Here is a 20,902-nt window from a genome sequence, read left to right on the forward strand (position 1 = left end):
GTAGACTACCTGCATTCTACAATCACCCAAGCCTTTAAGGAAGCTGTTTCTCACCTTCAAAGGGCTAAAGAACAATACAAGAAAGGAGCAGATCAACATCGGAAGGAAGCCCCTCACTATCAAGTAGGGGATCAAGTCTGGTTATCCACCAGATATCTATCTCTAAAAGGGCCACGCACATTCAACCCAAGATACCTTGGTCCCTATTCCATCACTACCATAGTAAACCCAGTAGCGGTCAAGTTGGACTTGCCCCCGCACATGAAGATACATCCGGTCTTCCACGTCTCTCTATTAAAACCCGTGCAACCTCAAACCCGACTAACCAAATCTCCAAAACCTATCCTAGTTGATGGAGAACTCGAGTTTGAAGTCAAAAGCATTCTGGACTCCAAGATCTCCAAATCTAAACTATTCTACCTAATTGACTGGAAAGGCTACGGCCCCCAAGAGAGATCCTGGGAACCTGCTGAATATGTCCACGCTCCTCGCCTCATCAAAAGATTTCACCAAACATTTCCTGACAAGCCAAAACCCCCGGAGAAGCCCGGTTTGGGAGGGGCCTTGAGGGGGGGTACTGTCATGATCTCTGCTTCCAAAAGGTCAGGGTTTTCCCAACTCCCTTGGAAGCAGATCCATAACCCAGGTTCCGAGTGCCAACCAGTCCCAATTGGGACCTTTTGGACCCAGTCCTGGCGCCAGTGGCACCAGGCTCATAAATATGCCCAGTCCCAGCGCTGGAAGCGCCGGGCTCATAATGCTTGGGTGGACTTACCTGCAGCAGACCATGCTGCTTACTTGCCTGCCAGTTGAGCCTCTGATCCTCTTCTGTTTGGAACTACTTTTCCTGTTGGGTGGGGCTGGAGCCACTCCCTAGATTCAGAACACTGGAACTCTTCTGGAAGGCAGGAACTCTTTTTTTACCAGGAACTCTTTTCTTACTTAGGCGTGGCTGTGGAAGGAGACACCTAAGCACTACAGGAGGCTATTTAAACCACACCCGGTGGATGAATCTTGCTTTGCGTTATTCTGCACCCTCTGCAGCAGAACGCTCATCGTGTCTTCTGCATCCGGTCCTGGGCCTAAGGAAAAAGGCTTACCATCCTGAATCCAGTCTTCAGCAACACCTATAAAGACAAGAAAGAACAGGTTAGCATTCCGGCATCTGAAAGGCAAAGGCTTACCTACTCTTCGTGCGCTCCGGAGGTCTTCACACTGCATTCCGGCATCTGAAAGACAAAAGCTTACCAACTCTTCGCACGCTCCGGAGGCCGTCAGCGCTGCATCTCGCATCTGAAAGGCAAAACAAGGTGCGTTTAAAGACATTGGGGAACTTTAATACTCACGTGCCATTACTCCTTTCCACATCTAACCCAGTGGGTATCCCGGCACCCTGCAGCCGCTCCGAACTTGTACCTGCAAAATAAAAAGACAGTTAGAGCGCTTTGTGAAGCTGGCAACAAGCGCTTACTTACGTGCTTCCAGGCGCTTCTATTCATCACACGGGCTCCATCTTCAACTCACTTCAGCCCGTCATCCGCCATCGCCGGAACCCTGCAAAACAAGAGACATCATTATTAAAGACTTTAAAGACATTTGAGTTACTCGAAACTTACCGTTCTTGCAGTAAACGACGGACAGCAGTCCTCTGAAGTCAAGAGGCCTGCGCTACCTATCCAGTGAAGAAACTGGCTACAGCACCCTGCCCCGAGGCAGATGGAGAGCTCGGCATTCACTTACCTAAGGTGAGAGCGTTAACCTGTGGGGGTCTACAGGAGAGGAGAAGAGGAAAGAGATAGGGACACCCCAATAACCCCAGTTCATTAACCCCGTATTTTCTATCTGCAGACATCTTACTCTGCACGTCAGGCATACAGGGCACAGAGGTCCAGCCCAAAGAGCCAATCGGGTGCTGCACATCACCTTTGAAGATACGGTAGTCGCCCAGTCAAGACCGGCGCCTCTGCGAGAATCAGGTGAGCGATACAGAAACCTAGGTATTCGAATTCAAGCAAATGCACCAATGCCAATCACCATAGCAGAAATGGGTGACAAGTGGAAAAGGAATTTCCAGAAGTTTTCACAAAAGATTTGGGCAAATTAAAAGGTTTCGAACACTGCATCAAACTAAAGGAAAATGCTGTGCCGAAAGTACACAAAGTCAGAACAGTTCCACAACAACTGAGGAGTAAACTAAAGGAAGAATTGGAGATGTTACTACAAAGAGGGAATAATCAAAAAGATTGAAAGTTCGGAGTGGTTGTCTCTAGTGGTAATTGTGGCGAAATCAAATGGAACATTAGACTCTGTGTGGATGTAAGAGACATTAATAAGAACATGTGGGTGGATCGTCATCCACTACCTGTAATTTCGGAAGCATTATCAATCCTAAGCAATGCAAAATTGTTTTCAGTTATAGATTTATCTTCGTCATATCATCAAGTGCCCTTGTCAGGTGAGTGTCACATTTGACATCCTTTGTAACAATGGAAGGAACATTTAAGTACTGTCGAATGCCATTTGGTTTGGCCTCCGCAGCAGTGGTATTTCAAAGGGTAATGGAAAAGGTTTTAGAAGGGGTGTCAAACATAATCATATTTCAAGATGACATTTTGATTTATGCTGAGTCACCTGAAAGACATGAGGAACTGTTAGGAGTAGTCCTGATTAAATTGAAGGAAGTAGGTTTGACAGTACAAAGAAGAAAATGCAAGATTGTGGTGGATTGTGTGGAGTACTTGGGTCATACTGTGTCAGGGAATGGCATCAGCCCAAAAATGAGTTTAGTGGAGGCCATTGATAGGGCACAGAATCAAGTAGATAAGGATCAATTGAGGGCATTTTTGGGCTTAGCCGAATACTATCATAAGTTTGTGAAAGACTTTGCCATTATGTACACACCTTAAAGGTCCCTGCTCAAGAAAGGAACTAAATTTGTGTGGTCAAAAGAATGTGAGGAAGCAATTTGCAGGATAAAAGAGGACATTGTAAAAGCACTTTCAATTGGAAAGTTTTCATCAGAAGACAAATGCATTCTAACGGTGGATGCAAGTATTTTGGGGTTAGGAGCTACCTTTACACAGTATAACGAGAAGAAGGAAGAAAGAGTAATATAATTTGCATCCAGACCATTGAAAGGTGCTGAAAAAAATTACTCGGTCATTGAAAGAGAGGCTTTGGCGGTATACTGGGCAATATGTCATTTCAAGTTTTTCTTGTGGGGCAGAAAGTTTGTGGTCAGGTCTGACCATAAGCCATTGGTACAGATGTTTGAGTACAGTAATTGGGCAGCCGGTTCACCAAGGATTAGCAAATGGTGTTTAGGCCAATAAGGTTATGACTTCAAAGTGTGTTTTTTACCAAGGAAGTTCAATGTTGTGACGGATTACCTATCCAGGATGCCAGTGGTTGGGGAAGAGAAGAAGATGTACAATAGGGAAAAAGAGGGAAATATTTTTGCAGAAGTGAATTTAGGATGTGTGGAACGAATTCAGTGGGAGAGATGTGAGAATTTGGATGAGGATATGAAAATTATCCGAGAATGGACAGTATGAGGTTGGTCAAGCAAGGAGGTACTAGAGAAAATGTTTCAAGTCTGGTGGGAAATCAAGGAGGAGTTGAGTGTCATAGATGGAAGACTTAGAAGAGGTTTATGCATTATACTGCCTGAGAGGTTTAGGGATATATTGGTAGAGATATCTCATCAAGGGCATCTAGGAGAGAGTACCACTAAGAGGAAGTTAAGACACAGTTTTTGGTGACCTGGTATGGACAAAGCAGCAGACAGATATGTCAGAAATTGTGGACCGTGTTGTTTAAGTGATAAGAACAAAATTGTGCGTTAAACACCCCTTAAGCCCAATCTTGTTCCGGATCAACCCTGGAGGAAAGTGGCGAATGACATAATGGGCCCAATTATGGGATTGGGTGAGGGGCTAAAGTTTTTGTTTGTGCTAGTGGATTACCACACTAAATGGGTGGAGCTGTCACTAGTTCCCTTGCTGTCAAAGAGGTGACAGCAAGGGAACTAGTGGCATTTTTTGTAGAGAAATTTCTTGAGAGATGGTTTTCCATCAGAGATTGTCTATCTCGGATAATGGTATCCAATTTTACTCTGAGTTTATGAAGACATTTCTAAATAGTTATGCCATAAAACATACACGCACAGCTTTATACCATCCAAGAGCCAAAGGTTTGGTAGAAAGGGCAAACAGATTTATCAAAGGTGGTATTCAGTTGGTATTTTGTTCAGGGTTACCATGGAAGGAGGTTCTGGATCACATGATCTGGAACAATCTCACTACACCCCATTCAGTAACTAGGATATCTCCGTTTGTGTCCTTAAAAAGGAAAGAACCTGGTACAAAATGATGTCCGGGATGGTTGTGGTTAGCAAGTTCTGTGGTGGTGGACAGGAAAGGCATAATGGATTATATAAAGAAGAGTCAAGCAGTGTCAAAAGAAACATTTGACACGAAAAAGGGTATGAAGGATCTTAAGTGGAGTGTAGGGGAATGGGTCCTTAGACAAAATCCAAGATTCACAGATAAATGTACAGAGAGTAAATTTATTGGTCCCAAGGGGATTCCTGCCGTGAGGAATGACGTAGTGATTGTGGAAGGAGGGCAGGTGTGGTCGATGGGCTGATTGGCTAAATATGAGAATGATTGCAGAGGTGTATCAAGAGATACCGAGAATGGGAATACTGATCTATCACATAAAAGATTGAGACAAGAACCAAAATGTATGCAGGATTTTGTGTGTGAATAACTATGCGTGCAGGATAATTACATTGTATTCTTATGTTACAATTGTTAAGGACAATTTTCAGGATGTTGGATTTCACAAATCATTTTATTTCCACTTTATAAAATTGTTCACGGTTGGTTTATCAAATGGTTTTACATAGTTAGCATGTTCATTGTTAATTGTTGTAAAGGGGATATGTGTTGTAATCTCCCGGGCCTTCCATTCTAAGGAGCTGGAAGGCTCGGGAGGGAGAGATTCCAGGATGGTTGATGAAGGCATTGCGGCTTTGACAAGCTCCCGCAGGCCCGTTGTAATGAACAAGATCATACCTTAATTCGTGTGTTGCCGCTTTCATCACACTTCTTGTTATTATTTTGATCCCATGTACAGCACTGCCCCCTCTGCTTTCTCATGGCACTCTCCCCTCCCCTGCACTTGCGCGATCTCAATATCACTTGGCCTAGTAAAATCGATGACTCTGTCGCCCCTCTGCTCCCCATTCCAGGCCTGTCGCGCCTTGAAACACTTGTGTATAGGCGCGTTACAAATGCCATATCATATCATATATCATCCCCCTTGAGATTGTGAAGTATGGTAATGTGAAAGTGAAGAGCACTGCTTCCGTGAAACTCTGAGGGCGGGTGCCGGTCCGCCCGGTAGGTCAAACCTTCCGGGCGGAGGGCACGAGCCCGGCAGAGTTGTAGTATGCTGGTGCCGTAAGCTTACCAGCACCGTTGTTTCGGGACCGGCATGCTTGTAATGAGGTAGGATTTCCCCAAGCCTCTTTCATTTTAGCAATAAATGTCTTTACCGATCACTATAATTCCACTGTGTCTGTGTCTTACTCTGCATCCCTTACAGTAGCTATAATAGGGACCGCAGCAGTAGGTCTAGAGTAGCCAATGATACCCACACTCTCGGATACAAACACAAACAACCATCTGAAACATCACACATGGAATAAACGTATGCACCCACAATCCGTGCAGAATATGACAGAGCAGAATGGGCACACGCAACGTGTGGAATAAACATGCCCTCGCAATCCCTGAGGAGCACGACATAGCACAATAGGTGATGATAAAACGTAGGGACAATACACATTGAATGACTATGCATACACACCCTCATACATGCACACCCACAATCTGACACAGAAGACAAACACCCACACCCACACCCTGATCCCCAAAACCCTCTAACACAAGCATCCTACTGGCTATGCATGCTCACATAGAATATACTCCAAACACACACCACCTAAAAACAAACGTCCAATGATCATTTTTTGTACATACAGGAAGGCAACTAACAGTATAAACACACATACATTACATTGGTAATGCACACATGCATGACACACATGCTTGTAATATGCATATGCCCATCTCTAATAAGCCTCCTATGCGAGAGCTTGCTATAGGCTCTGATATGATTCTCAGAATCAAAAGCTTCTCTTCTGCACTGGCGGCTTTGTAGCATCTACCTAGTTCAGGGACAGCGCCCCCAACAGGCGACTCTCTCACTCGTCAAAATTCTCTGATTCTTGCCAGGCTCTTTCTCTCCTCCAATCTTGAGCTTTTTTACAGTGTGGACTAATTGGCTCAGCCGTCTTCTTCTTCTTCTTTTTCGTCTTCTTCCTCTTCCTCTTCCTGCTCTTCTTCTTCTTTGTCTTCTTCTTGCTCTTCTTCTTCTTCCTCTTCGTCTTCCTGCTCTTCTTCTTCTTTGTCTTCTTCTTGCTCTTCTTCTTCTTCTTCCTCTTCGTCTTCCTGCTCTTCTTCTTCTTTGTCTTCTTCTTGCTCTTCTTCTTCCTCTTCCTCTTCCTGCTCTTCTTCTTCTTTGTCTTCTTCTTGCTCTTCTTCTTCCTCTTCCTGCTCTTCTTCTTCTTTGTCTTCTTCTTGCTCTTCTTCTTCTTCTTCTTCCTCTTCCTGATCTTCTTCTTATTTCTCTTCTTCTTGCTCTTCTTCTTCTTGCTCTTCAACTACCTAGGGCGTGGATTGCTGGTTTTGTTTCACCATTCTGCTAAGGTTATGTTTTTGTGGATTCATAAGGGTTCTTCCCCCAGGTGAGGAGTGTTAGTTTTCCCTCTCTGTTCGTGAATTAGTAAAGAAAGCCCTGAGGAGAGGCAATTTTTCCTTATGAATTGAATTATGAGGAACCTTTCCTGAGGCTGATTTTCACAGGGATTTTCCCCAGTGATCATCTGACGCTCAAATAATGGTAGTGTGGGGCTTTTTCACTAATTTCTCATGAAACACATCTCCTGTTGAAACACTTTATATACCTTTTCTACAAGGAATGACTGCAGAGCACATGGCACGGGGCACCCAAGGGCTGACAGTTAGAGCACTGTACTCAGTGACTATATCTCTTCCATCCAACAAGGGTTGGCGGGCCTAGCCCTTTGTAGGGTTTCCTGAAACAAGCAGAATGACGCCTTTTGTCATACGACCCCTCTAGGTGCTGGGGTGCTTTCTGTGCCTCATACACCCACGTCAATGCACCCGGAGGTGCTATTTCATGCCCCCCTCTTACATGGTTCTTTCCAATCCTAAGTTGTGATACTTTCAGCTTCCAGCAAGTCTGGTCACCTATTTCATCATGAACAGAATCAATAGGCGGCCTCATGAGTGTGCCAGTTACACCGCTCTGTTAAGCAGTCAAGGGTGTCACATCATAAGCCTATGTCAAGTGCCGGTCTTGCCGGTAATGGCTGCAGACAGTTTCGAGTGAATTCTGGCGCTTCTCTGAAGAACTCATTGTGTCAGCTGATAGACTGCCAGCCCGGTCACTCCCAAAGAGAGGTACCAGTTCTCGATGGGAAAACCCAGAAGGGATAACCCTCTGTTGTAACGATGGTAGGTAGATTTTTCATGTAGAAGAATCCAGAAGTCAGGAATAGAAGTGTGAAGCTTGGGAGCCTGGCTAGTCATCAAGATGGAAAGTCTGGCAGTAAGGTAAGCAGCGAGACATTAGGATGGCAGGACCAAAGTGCACAGAGAGAAGAACGGCGGAAGAAGGACTGCAGAACAGGTAGAAGGCACAGTTCCAAAGGGGAAACTGAAGGAAGGAAGGACGGGGAGGTTGGGAATCAACGCCAAGGTGACAACTAATGCCAAGTAGGGTGTGATGAATTGGATTCGGCTCGGCAGCAATAAAAGGCGAGTGTGGGTAAAATGGCTACTCAGCCCTCACAGTTAAGCGATATACATCTTTCTCATTTTGTGGTAATGTAGGCCGATGGAAGGCTATACTCTTAAAAGGGGAGTGAAGGTGAACCAGTAGTGACCCAAACAAAACCGTGACACAGTACAAAATAAAGGGAACGTCCAACCAAGGTTCTATGAAGGACGGCGAGGTGAAAAACGTCTACATTATAAGGTTATTTTTTGCTAACCCCTATTCATTCTCTCTACTGTGCTGGTTGCTAAGAAGACTACCCCATAGTTCGCCGTTCTAGGCTGTCAGTCAGAGGTATTCCAGATGTACTTTAATCTGGAATCATAAATGGTTTCTTCTCTGTCTGGGAAATCATCCAGCCTGGAACCTGGTGTATGATGAGTAAAAAGCACTTGCAAGTTGCTCTACACTTTCCTAGCTTCATGGATCGCGTGGTCCAACGTGGTGTCCCCAAGCTTCCCCAATCTCCTGTGGCACCCAACCAGGTAACCAGGAACCCTTGTCAAACTTCAGCATACATTCACATTTTCTATTGTATCCCAGTTTCTACCTATGCTATCCATTTGGAGTAAAAACAATCTTAACATATGTATCATGTTACATCTTCTGATAAACTTCATGTCTTAGAGAACTTTACTCCTAAAATGTTGAAAGGTTCATATTCATTTTGCAAGACAAACACATACAGACAAGCACATACACACATACACCAATCATTCGTCTGCATCACAAGTGTTGGACCCACAGCTGTTTCCTCCAACTGCTACTGCAGTGAAACAACACATCATCACCAAGTTCAACTATGAATTAAGGCATCAAAGTTTTTCTTTTGTACTTTACATTATTTCATTTAAACATTCCAGTCTTTCTCTTAGCTAAACTGTTTCTTCAGACAGCTATGAGAAACCTGACAGTATACTCCCACCTACTCCCTCAGGATCTTCCATTCAGATGGCCAGCAAAGGGCCATCACTGTTGGATCCCGACTCTGGGGGTTGACAAGTGATCAAGGATCACCTCAGTGGAGGGTCACGAGGTAGTGGGAGGAGGATGTCCAAGGGCGAGACATGGTATTCCCCCAGTCCGAATGATACCCCAACCCACTCTCCCTCAGCCTTCGTGGGGTATTTTCAATCTCACACCTTTTCCCCCTCCCCATTTCCAACAAATTCTGAGACTATGAGTAGGCAACTAATAGCAGTAAAGATTACCCATAAAAACAACATGGGGAAAGTAAGGACAATCTACTACAGAAAGAATACAAGTTGTTCTACTAATAGAGTCAGGCAGGGTCAGGTATTTAAAAATGACCGCTCATACATGACTCCACTTGACTGTTTTTTCAACTCTAAAAGGTGTGGTTTTTGACAAGGACGAGAGCAAGCTGGGAATGTTGTCCGGAACCGAGATGCCAAGGAGCAGAGAGCAGCAGGAGTGGAAGCTTGGAGGAGCACAGTGTACCGAGACGCTGGTCGAGTTTTGTGAGGAGCTGCAGCTTGGCTTGGGAGCCTGCTGGTGGCGTTCAGCGGAATGCTCGTTCCCTAGGGATGTGTGCCAGTCCCAAGCGTGTCTGAGGGTCAGGTGGTGAGACCCTGACCTCAACCCAATGTATCCAGAGGGACCACTTGTCAACGCATCGCAACCCGGTGAGTAAGAGAGAGAGAAACTCGGAAGCGTGCGTTTGACTGAAGCGGACCAGGATAAAGACACAGTTTAAAGCGTCACACAGCGGAAAGTGAGATAAAGTGTACATTTGACAGAAAAGTATAAGTGATGATCAGAATAAGTTGCCCTAGAAAAACCACAAGGAACCAAAGACGCTGAAAGTATTTGAGAATATTGCAAGGGCTCTGTGGAGAAGGTCTTACGAACATCACTTTTTGATTGAACTCATTTTTGTGACATTGACCAAACTACACCTGGTGGGAAGACCACCTGAAACCAACCTGGTTTCCTATATTTTTGTTGAACCACTGTTTTCTTCCTTTTTAAAGACTTCGAATCACATTTTTGTAGAGTGAGGGCAAGCATAGGTTTAGAAATAGACAGATTTTCTTTGGACTATCATACATCGACGGCCTTTCGAAACATCAGTTAAGTGAATCATGCCTTTAGAATTAGGGCCAGTTATACATTATACCAACCCAGGAACCTTAGTAAGTAAAGGTTTTGAAACTAACATTCTCAAGTCTGTGTCTCGCTTGATGCCATGCCTGTCTCACACAGCATAGATTAATAACACATTGGGCCTCATTCCGAGTGGGGCCGTAAGGGATAACGGTACCGTTATTAGCTACTTCCCCATTCCCATTGAGCCCTATGGGGAATGTTTTTTTCAATGGGGACTTACCAGTCCCGCAAAGGTTGGCCTACACCGGTAAGTCCCCATTGAACGAGAACGGTGCCGGTACCGTTATTGGAGGCAGTCATGGCGCAAATAGAACCATGACTACCTCCGATCTCGGAATGAGGCCCATTGTACGAATGTGATCATTTGTAGTACAGATAAGCAAATGGGCACCAACCATCATGCTGCTAATATATAAGGGCTATTTGTTAAAATAAGTGCACCAACACATGTTATAGTATGCAACACACATGTATGCAACACATAGCTTAGGAGGCCTCAGCAGAGCCACAGGAGAAACAGTGGCCCACAGAGCGCCTCACAGCACCAGCAGGCTCTGTAAGCGCCACGTGGGGGCAAATACCACGGGTGGCTGGGGGCACCCGGACCAACCTGCGAGACTGTTGAAGGAGTTGGAAGAACCCGCAGACGCTGGAAAACCAAGTAAGCCTGAGGGGAGAGGGACAGAGTGGCCTGCTGCGGATCGGGAGTCACCCCAGCACGGATCACACACGGGGCGGCAGCATACGGGGTGGTGGAGGAAGCTAAGACTGGTCCACTGAACCCACTTTGGGAACTAGAGACCCGGAGGCGGGGAGGCGTAAACAGAGCCAACACCTAACAGTCACTGACTTGTGTGCCATAGCCAAAGTCCAACAGGAGCGTGCAGAGACCCAGAAAGAGCTAACGCGCTGCTTAGGACACCATCATGGCCCCAAACCTGTCCACTGGTATACTCATCCCACCATTCTCACAAAGCATTCCTCCGACGTCATTCCTCCCCGCACTCATTATCGGACAGCCATACCATGCCCCCACTAAGATCTCCCCAGCCCAGCCCCCAAACACAGCCTCACCGCTGTCTACACAAACGTCCCAGGCCCACTCTATCCCTCCTGCCGATGACCTAAGGAACCAAAGACTCGGATCCCGCTCCCACAAGATCTCCACCGTAACGGAAAATTGCCTGCATACTACCCCGCCAGGGTTCCCCACACCACCTCCTCCACACCCAGCACTCCTAAACCTACCGCTATACCTGTCACTATTACAACCAAACTCAAATCTAGCCACATTCCAACCCCACAACTTGAATTCGCTCTCATCAATGCTAGATCTATGCAAGCCCACGCCACAGAAATTCATTGATTGATTGATTGATTGATTTATTTATAGAGCACTTTACACCAAGGCACTGTACAATGGAACAACAAAATACAGAGTAATAACAACAACAACAAATAACAATGTGAGCAAAGTGGCAACTTCAATCATTCAACAACAAAACAGTGCAAAGAGCAATTGACTGAGAGGGGGGAGAAGTGGAGTGCGAACAGGAGAGTGAAGGGAGGGGCGGGGAAGGATTGAGTGAGAGTAGAAGGAAGGGAAAGAGAGTGAAAAATAGAAAAGGGAAGGTGGAAAGGGAGGGGAGGGATTAGAAGAGGGGAAAGATGGGGGGGAGTAGAGAGGGCAGGGGGGGCTTCAAGCTGGGGAATGGAGGTGGAAGGATTTAAGGGAAGTGCGAAATGAGATGAGGGTAGTGGAAGAGCGGATTGAGAGGGGGAGAGAGTTCCAATGCAGAGGAGCAAGAAGTTGGAAAGAGCGGAACCAGGAGGAAGCGCAGGGGGAAGGAGGTACAGAGAGCAGGAAGTGGTCAGCAGAATGAAGGGAGCGAGAGGGGGAGTAGAAGGAGAGAAGGGAGGAGAGATAAGGAGGGGCAAGACCATGTAGGGATTTGAAAACAAGGCAGAGAAAGTGGAATTATAGTTGTAGGTGGAAAGGTAGCCAGCCTAGTCGAGAGAGCAAAGAGGAAATGGAGTCACGGGAGGTAAGGAGACAGAGGGTTTGAATGGCAGAGTGGTATATAGATTTAAGAGGGGCAAGCTGCGATGAGGGAAGACCGAAAATTATAGAGGAGCAGTAGAAGAGGCAGGAAAAGATGAGTGAGGAGATTAGGAGCTTGGTAGCATGGAATGTGAGGGAGGGACGGATTTTGCGAATATTGTAAAGGTGGTATCTGCAGGAGCGGGAGGTGAGCGAAATGTGTTGCGAGAAGGTGAGAGAAGAGTCAAAAAGAACACCTAGGTTGCGAGCATGAGTGGAGATAGGGAGATTGGAAGGAGGAAAGTGGATGAACGGAGGAGGAGACGGAGTGAGGATGATGCACCTCGCCAACCCTCTACAACCTCTTCACCCTGTCATTATTTAATGACTTGGAATGTCTCGGCATAACGTTCACCAATTATGCTGATGACACACAAATCCTCCTCCCTCTATCTGGTGACTACGAGAAAGACCTCAGAACACTACAACAGACCTATGCAATCATCCAGACTTGGATGGCGGCAAACGGCCTATGCCTTAACGGGATTAAAACGGAACTCCTAATTGTAGGCCCCAAGGAAACCTTTAAAAACTTGACAACAAATACAGCAATTTCAGCATCGAAAACACTGTCATCCCAGTCTCAACTGCAGTAAAAACACTTGGTGTCTTTCTTAACTCCACCCTCTCCATGAATAGACAAGTTAGCTACATCTCATCAGCAGCTCACACCACTAAAATCATCAATACGGTAAAACCCTACCTCTCCAACTGTCTCAACATTGCCAGAGCCACCATAGGAGCCAAACTGGACTACTGCAACAGGTTACACATTGCACAAAATAATGCTCTTCGAGCTGCTCTCAGTATGCTCAGGAGAGAGCATATCTCCCAGGCCAGATGCCCACTGGCTCCCTATCAAAGAACGCATATTGTTCAAGGCGTTCACAATCACACTCAGATGTCTCTCCCAATCGGCACCCCGGTACATAGCGGATCGAATACACCCTGCACAGTCACTCAAACCCAAGCGAGAACTCTACTCGGACCAACTCGCGGTCCCTGTCTTTAACAGAACCAAAGCCGGCGGTACCAGCTCTGAAGTATTGGCACCAAAATCTTGGAACTTCCTATCTCCCAAACTCAGGAAAGAAACGTCACTCCTGGCCTTTAGAAAGGCTCTGAAAACCTTACTATTCAAATAACTGTTTGTTCCACTGTCAGCAAGGAACTTGACTATTGACTAATCTGTATGACCCTGTACTGAGAACTGTACACTGTTTTTGCCTGCACCCAAGTAAATATACTGTAACAGCGCCACGATGCCCTAGGGCAGCTGTGCGCTTTATAAATGGAAATAAATAAATAAATAGTGGCATCCTTTTGTGCATTTTTATATGAAGCAAGCACTTCAGCTATAAGTACCTGCGCTTCTATCATCAGTATTCTATTTATCGTCTGCATCTTTGTCACTGTAAATACAACCTCATATATTTTATAAAAAAACACTGGTTTGGAATGCAGTCAGCAGAAAGGTGTCATTGATCTCAATCAGATACGTCTCTAGGTCCCTTGTCACTACCCGCAGGTCATGGCTGCCCAATTGGAGTCTGCTCCCTAGTCTAGTATCCCCACGTTACTCGCTGTTGCACATGTGATGGGTCTAGCACCAACCTTTCCATCGGTAAATCCTTGACAATACACAGTGTTGTGTTAGTGTGCCAGGCTTTGAGGCATTTTAGGTGGCATCATTACATACAGCCTCATTACAAGTTAGGCGGTAATTTACGGCCATTCTGTGAAATGATCTCTAGATTCACTCTGGAATCCCTTCCCATTACTGCCACTCGGGCTGTAACTCCTCAGCTGATGAGGGGAGTTGCTTTGCACTTCGAGAGACTCTGAATTCACTGTTTCTGCAGCATTAGACGCGCATTATTGCTTTAGCTGCCTGCTATTTGATATTTTAGGGGATATGTTTTTAACATTTCATCTGGATAGCTGCATTGCCAGTGCAATGTAACCTTTTTTTTAGTACTATTTTGGTTTATTTGTGTCTCTGTTTTTCTTTTCAGGAGCACAATGCACCATTTCCTGTAACTTCTGGTGCTGCCATTGGCACCATTTTGAGTTATATTGTTGCTTGTAATAGCTTCAAATATGTTAGTCCTGCGATTTATTTAAAAAACCTGAGAACTGCGTGAAAAGGGTAAGTGAGGGCAATGTTTGGTAATGACATGTGAGTCATGGAATTAAGAGCTCCACCATGTGTTACAGCTCTTTGGTGCTCTGTTATTCCTTCAAAAACCTCTACAGTTTATATGCTATTAAAACATTGTATTCTTTCTTTGTATTCTAGGGGCAGTTATAGCACCTACATCAACAACACTAAATCCAGGTAACTGCAGCCTCACACACTGCAAAATGATGATCCACGAGACAAAAAACCTTGATTTTCTGTAACACAATTAAATAATATTTTCCTGAATGATTTGATCACTAACTTTGCAATTACAGTTTTTTAGCATAAAAAGTATGTATTTTTTTTAATGATATTTTTAACATTTCAGATCCTTGGTTCATGCAATGTCATGATTTTCTTCATAACCCATTTGTTAGACTCCAGTTTATAGCACAGATGTGGTCAACATGCACAGCAAAGCAGGTTTTGCAGTAGGGAATAGTGATACACATGACACAAGGGTCTGGGGTAAGGTATAGCGCTTAGCACACAAGGGTTTCCTGTGTTTTCATCCCAGCTATATTGAACGTTTGCATGTTCACCATGTTTTTTTTCACTGAGGGCCCACTTCGACAAATTTCTTTTTTTTAAGTGGCTGGGTTCCACCCAACCCATTTCTAACCTACCTCCACCACCTCACCCTGTCATGTGCCTCCCCGAAACACGCAACTTATAAATATATTTTTAGAAAATGCTGTGAAAATGGCTGCAGTGAAAAAACCACAGTGAAAATGACAGTGCGTAAAACTGGTGCGATGAAAACACGGTAAGCGCAAACGAGGAACCTCTACTCTAGAGCACCTGACTGTTTTACTCCTAGGCAGCATTATTTCCATGGGCCTATCCCCAGTACCTCTAGGAACCAACTATTATTACCAGTGTATTAATGATTGACATTATAAGTCATCAAGACCTTCCAGAACTATTTTTATCACTAAAATAACAAGCATTAACATATGCAGCATTTTGCATCATTATATCTCATAACTAGAAACACATGAAGAAGGCTTGCACTCTTTAATTTATTCTTTATGCATAATAATTCTCTTCTAGAGATATTATTTGAGCACTCTTTGCTTTTTTCCTACCTATTACTAGGAATCTAAAGCCCACAGCCAATCAATACATTGTATAACCACCTAGAATATGGCACAGTAAAAGTAAAGATATATTTTAAAAGGAGCGTGGGACGGGGAATAAAACAACAACAACGGTCCTACTAGGCTTTGTGTCATTTGGATCGTGCAAGTGCAGTAACAAGAAGTGCAGGCGGGGTATTTGGGAGGACAGGAAGTGCCAGTAAGGGCTAAACGGATAATGCTACTGTTCTCCGGCAGCCAGCGAACCACTGTAGCATAACCTCAGTGCCGATGAGAACGAATGATGAGTCTCAACCAGATCACAGTTGTCAGGATCTGGCGATTGTGAGCAGTGTCCAACACTTGAAACACGTAAGCATGGATGGAGCCTGCAATGATTTGCTGCGACATCAGCAAACGCAAAAAGACGGCCTGCCACAACTTGAAAAGGCAGTCGTGGAGGTCATAGACATGGAAACTATGGAAAATCCAGTGTTAAGCAAAGGAAGTCAGTCATTGACTGGAGTAACTGATCCTTCGCACAATGATGCGCAGCCAAGCGTGGTGGTGGCTCTTGAAATATGTCCTCCACAACCATCAACTTCTGCCAACGGGGAAGGCATCATTGGAAACCCGGCTGTGGATAGAAGTGAAGACGACGAGGTCAAGGACGAAATCTACTCGATGTTCCAAAAGAATAAAAAAAAATCTGGACACAGCAAATCAAATGAAAAAAGAAGTGGGCGAAAAGTGGTCTGTCGTGGTCGTGGCAGTCTGCTTACCACTTCCATTGTTGAGAGGAGGCGGAGACTCTGGTCAAGAGAGTCCTACAGAGACTATTTGAACTCATTTACAGCGCGGAGAAGTGGGCAAAAAGTGGTCTGTCGTGGTCCGTCGGGTGATGGAGGAGTGAAGAACCCCCCTGTATAACTGCCGTGAGACAACGGACTGGTCCATCCAGCGACTGACAAGCACCCACGGTAAGTGGTGAGTGGAACCTTGAAAGTGGGTGATCAGAGGCATAATAGCGCTCTGTCGCGCAGTCTACCAACTGTTTTGCCAACGCGCCAAATAAATGGCGTCCAAATTAATGAGAACTTTGTCAGAAAATCAGGGGTTTGAGGAAGAGGACGGGCGCTGTCTCAGGAGCTCCCGGCCAAAACACGATGGAGGCAAATCCCATTGCTTGCCACAGAATGGAAAGAGCGTATGCATATCAAACCCCAAGCCCACTCCCCCAGTCACTAGCAAAATTGGGCGCCACAACAACCAGCTGAGCGGTGTGGAAAAATCGCTGACACTCTTCGAATGCCCAAACATGAACACCTGCCCATCTACACACGCACCCCTCTCACCTGGAAACCTTGGATCCCCAGAGAGACTGGACACGGGCGGCGTGGCCGTGTCGCCACAGAGTTGGGATCCCGCTGCAGAACATTCGCCGCTGCAGCCCAACGGCCCGGCCTCTGCCCCACTGTTGCCTTCTGGAGGGAGGGCGGAGCGCGGCGGAGCCGTTGTCGTCGCGGCGGTTCGCGAGCGACCAACAACAGGCCGGTCGCTGAGTGCGAGCAGGGGCCCAGTGACATCGACGCACGCAGCCCAGGCCCCTGTGAGATCCGACACGGGGGCCGCGCAGGCTCAAAGGAGCGCGTTTGCGGGCACAAACGAGGTGGCAGACGAGGCGGCAGCCGATGCAGCAGCTGCCTCGGCGAGGGAATGGGCGGAGTCATCCTCCGTGCAGAGCACGGCCGCTCAGGTCCACACGCCGGCCGAGGGCCCGCCTGAACCAAAGAGCGCCGCAGCAGCTGACCCAGCTACCACCGAGTCACCACTCATGAAGGACACTCAGATGTCCAACTTCAAAAAGAGAGCCAGAGAGCACAGTGGTCAGTTGGAAGGCGTAAAAACTAATAACAAAAGAAATGGTCCCAGCCGGAAAAAAACAATGGCTTGAAACAACTGCCATCAGACAGGAAAAAGAAAAATAAGGATAACATCATACCCAGACATGGAATGACAACGAAACAAACCACAATGCAAATACTAATAGATTTCTTCAAAACAAAACTGACAACAAAAAACAAAGACTACAAAGAGCTTTCTGACGCGGAATTGCTGGCCGCTATCAAAGAAAATTTCCCTTGCTCTAAACCTCATAAAATCGACGATGGGAAAATTGTGACGCCACATCCTATAACATCACCACAAAAATCTCCCTTGGTGATACCGAGCGTGACCCTGACAGAAAATCAGCCAGGCGCCCACTCGCCTTGCAGAAAAGCCAATAAATCCACCGAAGAATCTCACCTGGTTTCGCCGCAGCAACAGTCCCAGGCAACAACAGTGAGAACTGGGAAAGCGGTCATGTACCACAGCAAGGAAAAGTGCAACAAAGGGTGGCCTGATCAATCAGAAGACACTATCGACTTGGACCCATACATAGAAAAGATCCGGCTAATGTCAGAAAACAAGGACATCAATCTTCCTCAGCCTGAGGGCCCCTTCCAGCCACACGACAAGCATTACAATGAGGAAGCTGATGTTAATGAAGACACTCACAGCGGCTTGATACACCCAGCTCAACTACGAGAAGGCGAGCCGACCGTAGACATAGTTCCCACTGTCGATAAAGCATTTGGCGAAAGTCTGCAAGGGGAAGAAGATAAAGAACAGGACAAAATCGTCGAGAAGAGGAGATCCTCCACGGAATGTTCCGGACATAGCGCTGTCCACAAACCACTTAGTTGCAGCAACGGGTGCCAAACGCCAAGACGCAGATTTAGCGACCAATCGCTTATTGCAGGCAAGGTCCATGTCATACAACCTGGTCCCTCTATTCCTGAAACACCATCAAAAAAACAGACCTATTGAACACATTGTCGGCCATCTCAATAGCCTTAATCCATTTTGTAAACTGCACGAAACGCTCAATGACACCACAAAAGATCAACAAGCAATGATCGCCATGATCCTGACTAAAGTCATCTATCTGGAAGCTTTCATTGCTGCTAAAGAAGAGAACAACAGTTACGACAACAAAATGGACAAACTGGCGAACCATTTAATAGAAAAAATAACATCAAAAATAGAAAAAAAAGACATTGAGGCCAACAAGCGAAACGATACTGCTGTAAGCAAAGATTCAGGTGCTCAAACAACATCTGTAGCCGATCCTACTGTAAGCATTAAAACACAAAGGAGTGCGGCACAACATGCTGACAAATCAAGAGCTGAAAACGAACCAACTGACACAGCAACTGATAACTTGAATGCACCTGAGGTGGTCCTAGTTGTAGATAAAAAAAGTACCAATCCTATCAGCATCACTGGGACCTCAGAAATGGCTTACTTAATCTTTGACAACGTAAATTCAAAGTGCAAGAGACCGACGACTGGCACGAACACCCTGCGACATTGGAAAATTGTTAACCCATCAAAGCAAAAAAACCAACAGGCACAAAATCGTCTAGTAAACACTGCAGATTGTAGTACCGCTTCACATGCTACATACAGTCAAACAACTCACTCTAACTTGACTCAATCGAAATCAGAATCACCCAAATCAGTAGCAGAATTCCTGAAAGACAACAATCTAATGAACATCAGTGTCTACTCAGACGAAGACGTCGAGCCAGCTACAGTGCCTGCACCTAGTCCAAAGAATAACAGGACCATATCAGTATATGACAGTGAAATGCCATCAACATCCAAAGGAACATACATGATGACACATGTGGACCGAGACTTCGAAACTTTGGAAGAAAGGTGTAATCGTCTATCTCAGGTCTCCTGTCAAGCGAAACCCAAGAGAGTGGAAGTCACCACCCCCGACAAATTTAGCAAAGTGAGATCACCACGCAGCTCCTCGCAAAACGACAAATGCAAAACAACTGACCATAAGAGAACCCAAATTCAGACTGCAAAATTACCGAAAAAATTGCAAGCAACACGCCATGCTTCTCAAACAGAAGGGTCGCCTGACAAAATAAACAACAGGCGACATGAGAATACACGAAAGGCTGATTGCAACGTTCAAATGAAGCCGAGAGACAAAACGGATCTGAGTAGAAAAAAAGTCAGCTACAGATCAAGAACGGATACCAATGTAAATTATCATGAAGAATATACCGAGACAAAGTGGACATTGCAAACGGTGCAACGATCCAGCAACAAAGACGATCTCACACTGAACAGAAGAACAGTCATGTCAATACTGCATCAGATTCCAAATCTTAAAGACATAAAATCAGACGATCTACTCATCGTTGAACCATGGCATGAAAGGCGTAAAGCAGCAACTCTCTTGCACATAGGGTCCTCCACCATTCACAAGCAGATATACAAAAGCAAATCTGAAATCTTCAATCTTGGCTTTTATTTAGACTTGATCATACATGAAGAAAAACAAACGAATAAAGAGAACGGAAAGAACAAGAAGAACGACATGCAAACTCCACGCAGGAAAACCAACGATAGACACAACCAGAACCAGCATGAACAAAGACAAAATAGGCAACATACACCGAAAAACAAGCGAAATTTCTCAAACCAATCTCACAAAAAAGAAGATCAAAGAAAGAACAAACAAGAACCTGCAAAGTTGGAAACCTCAAAGAAGACAATTCACGCAAATGACGATCTTTCAGGTAGATATCGGCGTTTGCAGGAAAATTCCTACAAAACAACAAGGACCTTTTCACAAACTATACAAAACGGCCATATTCCACAAGTGACGACCACACAGGCCGGCAACAAACAAGGAATTTGGGCCTGGCTACCAAAAGCTCTTACCATGCATCAACAAAAATAGCAATTCATCAACAGAGAGCTCAATCCGTCTGCAACTCTTCAAGATGAAAACCAACATCGCAAAGTGCGTCTCTGTTCGTGGAACACCAGAGGACATTCACATTTAACAGTTCCAGGAGATGTCAATCTAGGGCAATTCGACATCATATGTCTTCAGGAGACATGGTTAACAAGCGCACCAACCCTGGAGGGATTCCAGATAGTATTGGCCCCAGCAGTCAAGGGCCATCTAGGGCGACCAATGTCTGGTCTCATGATTGCTTGTCGTACCGGAAGTGGACTCTCCATTGGTCCAACCCTAACTGCAAATCTGTCCCTTCTGGCAGTAAGCGTTACATGGAAACAGAAAAATAACACGGAAGAAACAGAAAACACAATAATTGTTATCAACGCATACTGGAATCCAGCAGCAATCAATGGTGAAAGCTTCATCACCATGTCTGAACAGGTAATCGACGATGCCATTTCCAGGCTGTCAGTGTCCTCTTTACTGATATGCGGCGACTTAAACGCCGTTTGCAACATCAAGAAGAGCACACGAATCAAAAACCATCTAACAGCCGCAGAACAGCGAGGCAGAACATGGCTCGACTTGACTCAGTCTCGAGACCTGCATAATCTTGATCTCGCTTTCCCACAACCGAATCGAACACCGACTTGGGAATGTGCGGA

This window comes from Ambystoma mexicanum, chromosome 8 (genome assembly GCF_040938575.1).
Source record: "Ambystoma mexicanum isolate Mex_15411 chromosome 8, UKY_AmexF1_1, whole genome shotgun sequence".
NCBI classification, from domain to species: Eukaryota; Metazoa; Chordata; class Amphibia; order Caudata; family Ambystomatidae; genus Ambystoma; species Ambystoma mexicanum.